Genomic DNA, 13,540 nt, shown 5'->3' on the forward strand with positions numbered 1-13,540 from the left:
CGGCTGGGGCCATCCCCTACCTCAGCCGACCCCCCTTTCACAAGGGAAACCCCAAACCTCCAAATCATAGGTTAGGGTTTTCGGATTAGGGTCGATGAAAACCCCCAACACAAAATTTAATCTACGAAACAACAAAAGAAACAACAAAGAACCATGCAACAGGTCCCCAGGGACCCTCACCTCAAAAGACTACACGGGATCGAACCCATGTTCGATCCCTCACCTAGAATCGAGAGGAGCACCGTACCTGTTTATGCTGGATTTCCCGGCGATTTCTCCGGTGATCGGAAGCTGCAGATGTGAGTACTGGGCTGCGGGTGTCGCTCTTCTTCATTGCTGTGGAGAAGGGTGCTCGCTCGAGCTGCGGTGGCTGTGGGTTGCCGCAGCTTCTTCCGGCGACTTCTTCTTCCTCCGGTGCGCGCACGCAGACAGGGAGAGAGACGAGGGAGAGAGATGAGGGAAAACCCCTCTCCTCCACTGCTTTTATCGGCCCAGACTCCCCCTCCTCTGCCGAGATGGGCGCGGGGTCGTTACGCTCTGCGTAACCCCCCTGCGCCCCCCTTTCTGTTTCTGCTAGGGTTTTATCGGGCAACCCTTATCGGGTTGCCCCTTATCTTTTAAAAGAAAGCTGCTACAGGGCGCGGCTCGGGTCTGGACCCGAGACCCGTAACCCTGCCCCAAATCAAAATGGATCCACAAGTTGGATCCGAATGGATCCAACTGTGGATCCTCGGATGGGTTTTAAAAATAAAATTTTATAAAATTTTAATTTCATAAAATTTCAACCCCCATCAATATGGATCCGTAAGTTGGATCCAAGTGGATCCAACTGTGGATCCTCGAATTTGCTTAATATATATATACATATATATATATATATATGTATATTTTTATTTTATTACTAATATTAATATTATTTTAATATAACTCCATTATTTAAGCATAAATACCCCTCTATGGGTCCTGGATCTGCAATTTGGATCTAGGCCCAATTTGCATAATTTAAAATATTTTGTAATTAAAATTTTCGGGTTTTACAGTCAACATCATCCTCGACTTTCTGGATAAAGGACATGTTTGTCTTTTTTTTGAACAGAGAAAGAAGAAGACTTTGAAGAGTCAACATCATCCTCGACTTTCTGGATAGAGGACATGTTTGTCCTTTTTTTGAACAGAGAAAGAAGAAGAAGACTTTGAAGAGTCAACATCATCCTCGACTTTCTGGATGGAGGACATGTTTGTCCTTTTTTTGAACTGTTTGTTTTTTCTTTTTTGAATGAAGGGCATTTTTGTCATTTTCTCAAACCATCACTTTATGAGAAGAATAGCAAGAAAGGGTACTTAAGTCTTTGCAACAACACCAGAGTCCGATGCAAAGTTATGTCAACATACACGAGAATACGAGCCCCATGTGCTTGTATACATGGTGCTCATTCAAAGCCTTGAACACAGGCGTGGAATTCAGTGAATCATCGGGGCGAACATACACCACCCTCTCCATTTTGAGGACATGACCTTTGTTGTCTCGGCCAAGGCCTGATGGAGGGCAATCAGGTGCTTAATCAAAAATTTTGTGCCACGTGATTGCGCCCGATTTGGTCAACAAATCGGGTCTGTCTGCATCCCTAATTGCATTGGGAAATTAAAAAGATAAAACAAAAAGCAAAACTGTGCACTTTTAAGGTCAAAGATGGAAGGTTACCATGAAAACACGGCTAGTCTTGCACAATGTTGTCAGCATCGTTGTGAATTGTCCAATTCAGGCGGATTTGTGTTCTGTTGGCCCAAAATTGATTCATAATGAGTTAATCCGCGGAGGCGGAAGCGCAAAGGTTCCAAGCAGAAGGACGCCGGCGGGGGAGCTCCCGATGACGCATCCCGGAACGCGGACGTTGCCTACGTCAAAGAGGCCGTGGAAGAGTCCGGTCTCGCCTCCGGCGAGGTTGCCGGTGCCGAAGATGCATCGGACGTTGACGAAAATGGGGAGGTTGTTGCCGAGGAATGCTTGCTGCGTCCTAGAATTGAGCCTGGTGTGGTTGGATTGATCGTCGATGAGGTTACTGCCCTCGTCTCCGATCGGAGCGGGGGTGTCCAGACGGTTTGCGCGGAGTCGAACTTCGAGAATTCGTCCGTCGCTCCGTTTTCTCAGCCGGAATTGCGACAGAGAGTGGTGAATGAGATCAATTCGGATGATGTTTCCGATTTGAACCGGTCAGGAGGCCGGTCGGATTCGCGTGTGAGCGAGGAGGATAGCGTGATGCCTGATCAATCGGGGAAATGGAGGTCCCAAATCAATGGGAATGCGCAAGTAGAGTGCAAATTCATTGGATTGGAAAACTTTAACCGCAGACGATGACCCTGCTTGTAAGTTTTCTTTCTTTCCTCTTATTCTTTTCTTCTGTTTGTTCACTTAGTATTTGCCGATCTGTAGTATGTGCCTCTCGTCTTACCGAGAGTTCAAACAAGAGAATTGCTTGCCTTTTTTTCTTATATTGGAAGCCGTAACTTGTATGCATTATGGATGATCGATGATAATGTGTGCTTGCGTGTCGGTATAGATTTGTTAGAATTAATGCCTCAGATGAATATAAATGAAGATTCAACAAATAGAATTATTGGTTTAATGCAGGTTTGTGAAACAGTGCTAGTATTAACAAAAGGGTCTAAGTAAAATGTAAGTTAACAGAAGTCTTTCGGGATACTCTTTGCAATTGCTTGCAACGTGAAATTTGCTAGAAACCTTTGAATGAAATGAACATGTAGAATTACTTGCAAAGCTAGTTTCAGAATAATAAATGGGACCTACAGGCCTGGTGACTAACTTGATGAATTTGGAGGCCTGGAGAGGGAAATGGTGTAAGCCTTAAAGTAATCCAGATATGCAAATATCTTTCTCCTATATAGCTGAAGTAAAGACTCTGCTTGTTTAGGACCCAACGGTAAATGAAGAGGAAGTTGCTAGATGGCTGTCTGTAATTATGTACTATTTTTTCAATATTTGGTAAGATTGTGTTCATGTTATAGTTATACCATGAACCTGCTGCCAAATTAGTGAAGTATGTTCTCTGTGCGAAGTCCAATGAAGAACCTAACTCTTCATTGCCAATTTAGGTTAAACATGTCATAATCATGATATAGTGGCAAGAGATGAATGACAAATCTGACTTTAGTATGCATAAAGGGTGTTCCTTTTGAATAGTTTTTGGTCGTAGGAGCAATTCAAGATTATTGGATTATTTCCTTGAGCAAAACCTTAATAATTGATGGGGTCTCCAAATTGGAGAATATCTGGAAAGGACCAAACTTGAAGAAGGTAAAGGGAAACAATTGCAAGCCTGCAATTAACAATTGCAGCACCCTGATCAATTAAAGGAAAAAATTGCTGCTGTACTCTTCTTAAACAAATTGGATTTATCGTGCAACTTGTTTGTTGTTCCAACATGGAAAAAATAGCGGATTGGAGTTGCATCTGTTGTGGAACAACAAATATCACTGTTGATCATGCCAGAAATGTCAAAACATTGGAAGAATATAGAAAGAATACTGAGTATGCAAAGTGTTAAATACAGTTGTAAAATAACACCTTTCAAAATGTTTTATATCTTACATTGAGATAACAAGGACCTTAGATGCTTTGGTATATTTACTCTTTGGAACAAAGACAATTTTGGGAGTAGATATAATGTGCACTTTGAATTGCCCTGAAATTCAGAGTGAAATGACATTATGGATTACTGTTGGATGCTTGTACCACATAGCCTGTCAAATTAGAGTAAATGGCTAGGCCCTTTGATCTCAAAGTATTAATTTTCATTTGATGCATTTTTTCTGTACATGTTAAATCTTGATGCACATGTATCTACGTGCATTAGTATGTATGTGTGTGTGTGTGTGTGTGTGTGTGTGTGTGTGTGTGTGTGTGTGTGACATGGTAGCACATTGCATATATTAACTAGATTCATGGTAGCACAGTAGTGGGAATGCTGAAAAACCATAGCAATGTAGGAGATTTACAATGAAGACGGCACTTTATCTGCTGTAATGATTTGAATATTAAGGAGTTTAAATAAAATACTAGTTTGAGCCCCTTTAAAAAATTATTGATGTGGTTGTCTTCTTTGCAAGGTTGTTGCTTATTATGGATCTGGTGGCTTATCCTGAATGGGCCAACTGGTAATTACTGAATGGCCAGGATATGTTTGTGTCAAGTCTTGCACTGGTATTGTAGCTGCGCTTTTGTACAGCTTAGAAAATATTTTACGTAGAATTCTGTTGTTCTGTTTAGTGATTGGGGAACTTCTATGCATGCAGCCTTCATTCTCACCTGTCATACTTTTATGATATAGTTGAATTTCATGTCTAACTGGACCAGGTGCCAATCCAATGCCTTTAGAAAAATTTCCATTGCAGTATCTTTGGGGAGAGATACAAGGTGGAAGTTCTTTACGGGTAACTGCATCAGTTGGAAATGAGAAGAAGAGACAAAGAGTTTATAATACAATGTTTCATGTGCCATGGAGATGTGAACTGGTGATGCCACTGTTCCGTGTTATCTTAATTTGAATTTACTTTATTCTCATGCTTTGGCAATGCGTATCTTCTTCTGCAGTTATTAACCCACACATGTGGATTGACATGATGTGGATTAATCTGTTAGAAAATGACTTGGAATACATTAGGTTCAATAATGAACCCATGCACATGAAGTGCGAATACACCCATTAAAGGGAACAACACAAGCACATAATGTGCTAACACATAAACCCACAAAAGGGGAAAATGACTTAAAGTCATAAGTTGAATATTATTGAAGAAAGAAAGAGAAGGGGTGAAAACCCCATTACAATGGAGCAAGAGCTCCCTCAAGGATAGAAAAATACAAAGGGGAGAGCCCCTATTTATACACCTCAAAGGGACCACCTTGGGGGCTCCCAAAGGAGACGTTGGAGAGCCCCCAACGGTCACATTTGTGACCGTTGGGGGCTCCCAACGTCTCTATTGGGAGGCCCCCAATATGGTACGAAAATGAAAAATAAAAAAACAAAAAAAAAGGAAAAATATTACCATGCATATTCTAATTGGAATATGCGTAAAATGACAAATTATAAGAATACCCTTAAGGGTATTTTAGGAATAGAAAATATATATATTTTTATATATATATATATATATATATATATATATAAATAGAGATACGTATATATATATGTATACGTATCTTTATATATATAAATATATATATGTACATTTAAGGATTATATTTCAACATACATATATGTGTATGAGTACACATATTTTAACACCCCCCCTCAAACTTTGCGGGAAAACGAAAAGGTTGAAAAAGGCGCAAGACTCCAAGAGGCTTCGGTAAGGATGCTATTGAGACTTGTAAATGCCTTCTTTCAATTGCATTCTAATGGTGAACACATTTTCCGATCCATCCGAGGTACTTCCTTTTATCCTATCTCCAAGATCCTGTGGAATAACAACAAAGAACAAGTAAAGAATATCTTTGCACTTTACTCAAATGAAATATTCCTAACAAGATTAATCAAAACCATATCGGATGACTCACCCGCAAAACAATGGTACAAAGTTATAACTTATGCATAGAAATTTGAGGCACATGATAGGATAATTACTTTAGCATGAAAAGAAAATTTAAAAAACCAAAGTTTCAAAATCATATATCATGTTAAAGAGTAAGCGGAAACGAAATGCAAGAATGCATAATGCATTCATAAGGTCCAACATTGGACCAACACAACCCCATAATTGGGAATAACAAAATGGTCCACTAAGGGACACCACAATAAGCCTACGAAGAGGCATAAGTTACATATGCTTTATTGAATGAGGACAAAAAAAGGCCATAATGAGCATATGCATATACAAGCATGAAATGAATTAGCATTTAAAGGAATCACTAATGAACATGCTCCAAACAAGCTTTAGTCAAAATGAACACAAGAGTTCAAAAGTTTTTAAATCTATTTAAGAGGCAAAATAATGAGTGTTATTTGAGTAGAGAACCTTACATATTTCAGAAAATCTCACTCAAATGACAAAAAAACTCATTTTGCATATCAAAAAGTGGCAAGAAAAACCATAAGCACTTAATATATAGATTAAATGCCAAAATATCAATTTAATTTTTTAAAATATGCATAGCACAGATATGATTCACTTGTATCTAAAAGAAAGCAACATATGAATGAAATTTCATAAATTTCAACAATAGTTCATCCCTTACAAGCAACTACCTCATTAGTCCTCCAAAAACCCACAAGTCAAGTGTATAAGCTACTAGATCAAGAATAAATATAATGTCATTAAAGGCCAAAGACACACACAAAGGTGTGCAAAAAAACCTCTTGTCTACATGTAATAATACTTGAAATGAGTGCATCAACGACAAGAACAAGAGAATACACGCCAACATGGACTAAAAACATCTCTTGTCTACGTAAAAATACACTCAAGACCAAGTATGTTCAACTACTAGAACAAGAGTATCAAGCCAACCATGGGCTAAAACACAAAACATCTCTTGTCTACATAAGATGACACTTGAAATGAGTAAAAGAAGCCAACCATGGGCATACATCTCAGCGACTAGAACAAGGACACAAATGCCAACATAGGCTAAAATCACACACCATGGTGTGAATCAACGTGCCTTGTCTACATATAATAACACTCAAGACAAGTGTGTTTAGCTACTAGACCAAGAGAGCAAAAGCCAACAAAGGGCTACCAACACACAAAGGTGTAATAAAATTCTTGTCTACATATGATGACACTTAGATAAGAGTTATAAAAGGAGAAGACCTTTGAGGCAATAAAACTTGTAATGACAAATATATAAATAAAACCTTGAAACAATATTCTTCAAAAAGAATACCCATAACAATATCATTTTGGAATAAATGTGTGAATATATACACACCAAGAACACTTGTGCACAAAAGCATAAAACATAAATGTGCAAATGCACTCATAGGATTCATAAACAATAAAAGGTTGGGCAATAATCCCCAAAACCTTGATTTAATATACCTTAAAACATTTAAGGTTTCAAACACCATATATCCATCATATTTACATATAAATAAGAGCATCCATTAGATTAATGGCCAAAAGAGAAAAAACGAGTGACACACTCATAATTAGAGATCATATAACAAATCATTTTATAGTCCCAAGGTGCCCATAACTCACCTCAACAACCATCTTTAATATGGCAAGTGGACAATCTAAAATGACATAACACGAGGTGCCCATAACTCACCTCAACAACTATCTCTAATATAACAATAAAGTCATAAAAGGATTGATGCATCATATAACAACTTGTGATGGATAAAATAAGTGTCATAAAAGGCAAAAAATACCTTTTCAACAAACATAATGACAAGAGGTTTACGAAGAATCAATATCTAAATTCATTACACTTTCACCAAAAGAAATGTGCACAAAATCTCCACAATGTAAAAATGTCTACGAAGAGACAATACATATGCAAGCACAAAAAGCTTTACAAAAAGATGTGCACGAAGGCACTCATACAATACTTGAACAAATACACACCAAGGTGTAAACAAACATGCACTATGGCATGTATTTCATAGAAAAGAGAGAATGCATACAAGCGCAAATATTTGAGAAAAAAATGTGCACAAAATACAACAAATACACAAAAGTGAGCAGACATGCACTTTATAAGACAATACGCATACGAGTGCAAATACTTTAGAAAAGATGTGCACGAAGGCACTCTCACAACACTTGAGCAAAGTACGCAAAAGCGTAAAAATAATAAACATGCACTATGGCATGTATTTTATATAAAGAACCAAATGCTTGAGACTCTCAAGCTTTAATTATGCAATTATGTGCTTGACAAATGCAATTTAAGACAAAGAAGACCATATTACGGCCAACGTGGACATCTTTAGAGATATAATCAAGAGGTTTTGAAACTTTATGTAAAAAATACAAACCAACAAGTTTATAAAGTTGCATCGTTAAAATTAATGAAGTCTTTTATACCAAAAGATGTAATAGATACACTATGCATTCTATATAGTGTGAGAAGTTCTTTTAAAAGATCTTTCCTAATGAACACAATGGTTCATACAACCTATTTATCACAAAAATATTTTTTCAAAAATCCTTTAAATAAACCAAAAACATTGAAAGACCTTTAGGAGTTCTCATTTATCATTAACAAGAACTACTTAGGATTCATAAAAAAGTAAACAACAAAGATTTAGATGTGAGAGATTCTTATACAAGAATTATATCAAATTTTTCACAAAAAATGCACTAAAATCCATAAACAAGAGAGGAGCTCAAAACAAATTAGGCTTTATATGAGAGTCAAGGGTTTTAAGAAATCATATATAATTTTTAAAAGTTAATTTATAGGTCAATCATGAAATACTTATGTAAAAATCATAAATCTCACATAATTGAAGACAATTTTGAAAAACATAAATTACTATTATATGTGATGAGTAATCGATAAACATATAAACAAGAATTATATATTTGAATAACAAACAAGTTTACCAAATTTAAAAGGAGATATTTTTAAAATATACGAACACCCGAAATGTGAAAAGAAATGATTCAACTATCATAAACACTACATGTACATAGTATATGCAAGAAAGATAGTTTATGCAAGAAAGAAAGAGAAGGACAATGAATACTTCACCATTTTTTTTTGAGCAATACGCATTCCGTTGCACCAAAAGACAACCCCATCGTAACCTGGCTCTGATACCATGTTAGAAAATGACTTGGAATACATTAGGTTCAATAATGAACCCATACACATGCACATGAAGTGCGAATATACCCATTAAAGGGAACAACTCAAGCACATAATGTGCTAACACATAAACCCACAAAAGGGGAAAATGACTTAAAGTCATAAGTTGAATATTATTGAAGAAAGAAAGAGAAGGGGTGAAAACCCCATTACAATGGAGCAAGAGCTCCCTCAAGGATAGAAAAATACAAAGGGGAGAGCCCCTATTTATACACCTCAAAGGGACCACCTTGGGGGCTCCCAAAGGAGATGTTGGAGAGCCCCCAACGGTCACATTTGTGACCGTTGGGGGTGTTAAAACGTATCATTCGACAATTGTAATATTATATATATTTTATATATATAAAGGATAATACATATTCATATATGGTATATATGCATATGTATTATCCTAATTATATATATATAAAATATATATTTATCTATTTATAGGCATAGGGGTAGTTTAGACACTTCACAGTTTTTACGCATATTCCATTTAGAATATGTTTGTAATTTTATTTTTAATTTTCTTTTTAATTTTTCCCTTTTTTGTGGTTTGCGCCACCTAGGGAGGCTCCCCAAAGAGTCGTTGGGGGCTCCCAACGACTCCTTTGGGAGCCCCCTTGGTGGCCCCTCTCTTGTGTTATAAATAGGGGTCTCCCCCTTTGTATTCTTAACTCCTTGGAGGAGCTTATGCTCCATTGTATGGGGTTTATACCCCCTTCTTCCTTCTTCTTCAATAATATTCAACTTATGACTTTATGTCATATTTTTGCCCCTTGTGTGGGTTTATGTGTTAGCACATTATGTGCTTGTGTTGTTCCCTTTAATGGGTTTATTCGCACTTCATGTGCATGTGGATGGGTTCTTTATTGAACCTAATGTATTCAAAGCCACTTTCTAACATGGTATCAGAGCCAAGTTGAGATTGAGTTGCTCTTTGGTGCATCGGGAAGCGTGGTATTCAAGAAATTTTTAAAGAAAAATGGTGAAGTATTCATTTCTCTCTCTTTTCTTTCTTAAAGTTATTCGGTATGCATTCTATTTCTTTAAGTATTGTATGAAGAATTTAATATGTTCTTTTTTTATGTGTACTCTTTATCATTATGTCTTTTTATAAAAATTTGAGTTACTTGATACTCTATTGAATCTTTTTCGTATACATACTCTTTCGTATGTTTTCTTTGAAAAATTTTAAATGATAACTTGTTTGGCGAAAAATTAGATATATGATTGCTCAAAACTTACTTTAATGAGTCGGTAAAAATTTATGACCATTGGAGCTTTGAATTTATATTTTAAACCTAACTTTGTTTATAAGAATACCTTTTATATGAATGGTAAGTCTTTAAAGAAAGGTATGTTAAGATTAAAATGTTTGTGAGGTGTAGTTTTTTTGAAAAATGCGTGACATATATGAAAAATTCCTTAATAAGTTTTGATTCACTTTCCTAATGTGTCCTTTTTATATGAGCAACATTTAATTAAGAAGGTTTTTTTCCGGTTGAATTAAGTTTTAAAATGGTCTTATGGAATATGGTGATTTTCTTTGCATCTTTATACTCTTAAAAGTTTTTTCAATTTGATTTAAAGAGCTTTTCTCATTATAAAATTTATGGTCTTCACTAATGTTTGTTGCGTACTTATTGCATTAGGAGTTGGTAATAATCTATTAAGTCATGTTTTTTGATAAAACTTAAGAGTTTTGAATTTTTCCTCGATAAATGTTTAATTTTATAGATTTATGCCATACTTTATCATAAGGTTTTTTAATAAATCTATTATTCTTCTTTGTTGGGATTTCTCCCACTTTAGTGGAGTTTTCCCCTTCTTTGGGAATTTTGTGTGTTTTTTGAGCTCTCTTTTAGGAGCCTTTCGGTCCTTATAATCTTCTTGTGAGTATATACTCTTTTATGAAGATTTCATGGTTGTTGTGAGAAGATTGGTTGTGAGCATCATTTTTTAAGTTACAATAGTGGATTTCATAAGATTTTCAAACTTCACCATCTTTATGAATGCCTATATTGGCCTAAGTTTGTTATTTGCTCATTGAAGATTATTGTCATTTAAAAATCTTGCATTGCATAAAAGTGTATCTATTATCATTTGGTGTGCATTTAATTGCACTTTATATCTATCATAGTTGAGGCTTGTTTTTGACTTTTTGATTATTCCAAATTGGTTCTTACGCATGATGTTGCTTAATATTTCATAAATTGTGTTAGTTGCATAATAAGTCTTTTTTGTATAAATGACTTCTTTTGAAGATTAAGCATAATTCGGATTTATGCAAAATTGTTGTTATAAAGCATATTATTGTGATTGATTATATTGGACCTTTGATTCAATTTTTCGGTCCTCTTTTCTTTGAAAAATGATTCCTAAAGTGTTTATTGCCTTTTTGTGGCATTTATATTTGTCCATCACATGTTATTTAATGCATCATTTGATTGGCCTTATTATTGTTTTATTAGAGATGTTTGTTGAGGTGAGTTATGGGCACCTCGTGTTATATCATTTTAGATTGTCTACTTGCCATATTATAGATGGTTGTTGAGGTGAGTTATGGGCACCTTGGGACTATAAAATGATTTGTTATATGATCTCTAATTATGAGTGTGTCACTCATTTTTCTCTTTTGGCCATTGATCTAATGGATGCTCTCATTTATATGTAAATGTGATGGATATATGGTGTTTAAAACCTTAAATGTTTTAAGGTATATTAAAATCAAGGTTTTGGGGATTATTGCCCAACCTTTTATTGTTTATGAATCATATGAGTGCATTTGCACATTTATATTTTGTGCTTTTGTGCACAAGTGTTCTTGGTGTGTGTATATTCACACATTTATTCCAAAATGATATTATTATGGGTATTCTTTTTGAAGAATATTGTTTCAAGGTTTTATTTATATGTTTGTCATTACAAGTTTTATTGCCTCAAAAGTCTTCTCCTTTTATGCCCCTTATCTAAGTGTCATCATATGTAGACAAGAATTTTATTACACCTTCGTGTGTTGGTAGCCCTTTGTTGGCTTTTGCTCTCTTGGTCTAGTAGCTGAACACACTTGTCTTGAGTGTTATTTTATGTAGACAAGGCACGTTGATTCACACCATGGTGTGTGATTTTAGTCCATGTTGGCGTTTGTGTCCTTGCTCTAGTCGCTGAGATATATGCCCATGGTTGGTTTATTTCACTCATTTCAAGTGCCATCTTATGTAGACAAGAGATGTATTGTGTTTTAGCCCATGGTTGGCTTGTTACTTTTGTTCTAGTAGCTGAACATACTTGGTTTTTAGTGTATTTTTACGTAGACAAGAGATGCTTTTGGTCCATGTTGGCCTGTATTCTCTTGTTCTTGTCGTAGATGCACTCATTTCAAGTATTATTATATGTAGACAAGAGATTCTTTTGCACACCTTTGTGTGTGTCTTTGGCCTTTAATGGCATTATATTTATATTCTTGATCTAGTAGCTTATATACTTGATTTATGGGTTTTGGAGGACTAATGAGGTAGTTGTTTGTAATGGATGAACTATTGTTGAAATTTGCAAAATTTCATTCATGACTTGTGTTTTAAGATATTCAAGTGAATCATATTTTTGATATGCATATTTTAAAATCAAGTTGATTTTTTGGCATTTAATCTATATATTAAGTGTTTATGGTATTTTGGCCACTTTTGTATGCAAAATGTGTCCTTTTTTGTCAATTGAGTGAGATTTTCCTAAATGGGTAAGATTCTCTACTCAAATAACACTATTCGTTTTGCCTCGTAAATGGATTTAAAACCTTGTAAACTCTTGTGTTTATTTTTTGTCTAAAGTATGCTTGGAGACTTCGTTTCTCTTGTTTGGCACTTCATTACATGTTTGAAACATATTCATTAATGATTCCTTTACGTATTAATTCATTTCATGATAATATATGCATATGCTCTTTATGGCCTTTTAGGATCTCATTCAATAAAGTATATGTTGCTTATGCCTCTTCGTAGGATTATTGTGGTGTCTCTTAGTGGACTATTTTGTTATTCCCCCATTATGGGGTTGTGTTTGTCCAATATTGGACCTTATGAATGCATTATGCATTCTTGCAATATGTTTCCGCTCACTCTTTAAACATGATATATGATTTTGAAAACTTTGGTTTTCTAAATTTTTCTTTTCATGCTAAAGTAATTATCCTATTATGCATAAATTTTGCACCTTGTTAGGAATGTTCCTTTTTGAGTAAGATATTTTTTACTTGTTCTTTGTTGTTGTTCCTCAGGATCTTGAAGATAAGAGGAAAAGAAGTACCTTGGATAGATCATGGAAGGTGCTCATCGTTAAAGACATTGGAGGGAGACATTTACAATGGCATTCGTCCTGAAGGCTCTTGAAGCCTTGAGATTCTTCCTCTTGCTTTCTTCAATCTTTTCGTTCCCCCACGCAAAGCTTGAGGGGGGGTGTTAAAATGTATCATTCGACAATTGTAATATTATATATATTTTATATATATAAAGGATAATACATATTCATATATGGTATATATGCATATGTATTATCCTAATTATATATATAAAATATATATTTATCTATTTATAGGCATAGGGGTAGTTTAGACATTTCATAGTTTTTACGCATATTCCATTTGGAATATGTTTGTAATTTTATTTTTAATTTTCTTTTTTATTTTTCCCTTTTTTGTGGTTTGCGCCACCTAGGGAGGCT

The 13,540-nt window shown here is 35.2% G+C and overlaps 1 long non-coding RNA gene across 1 annotated transcript; it reads left to right on the plus strand.

The window, feature by feature from the left end:
• Window positions 1-1,750: 1,750 nt before the first annotated feature.
• Window positions 1,751-5,017, plus strand: LOC149841330 (uncharacterized). Its single transcript, XR_016431435.1, has 2 exons — window positions 1,751-2,364; window positions 4,373-5,017. It is a non-coding gene; the product is annotated as an uncharacterized LOC149841330 (long non-coding RNA).
• The last annotated feature ends 8,523 nt before the right edge of the window (window positions 5,018-13,540 follow it).

Source organism: Nuphar pumila, chromosome 4, assembly GCF_984573655.1.
Source record: "Nuphar pumila chromosome 4, dmNupPumi1.hap1.1, whole genome shotgun sequence".
In the NCBI taxonomy this organism is placed as follows: Eukaryota; Viridiplantae; Streptophyta; class Magnoliopsida; order Nymphaeales; family Nymphaeaceae; genus Nuphar; species Nuphar pumila.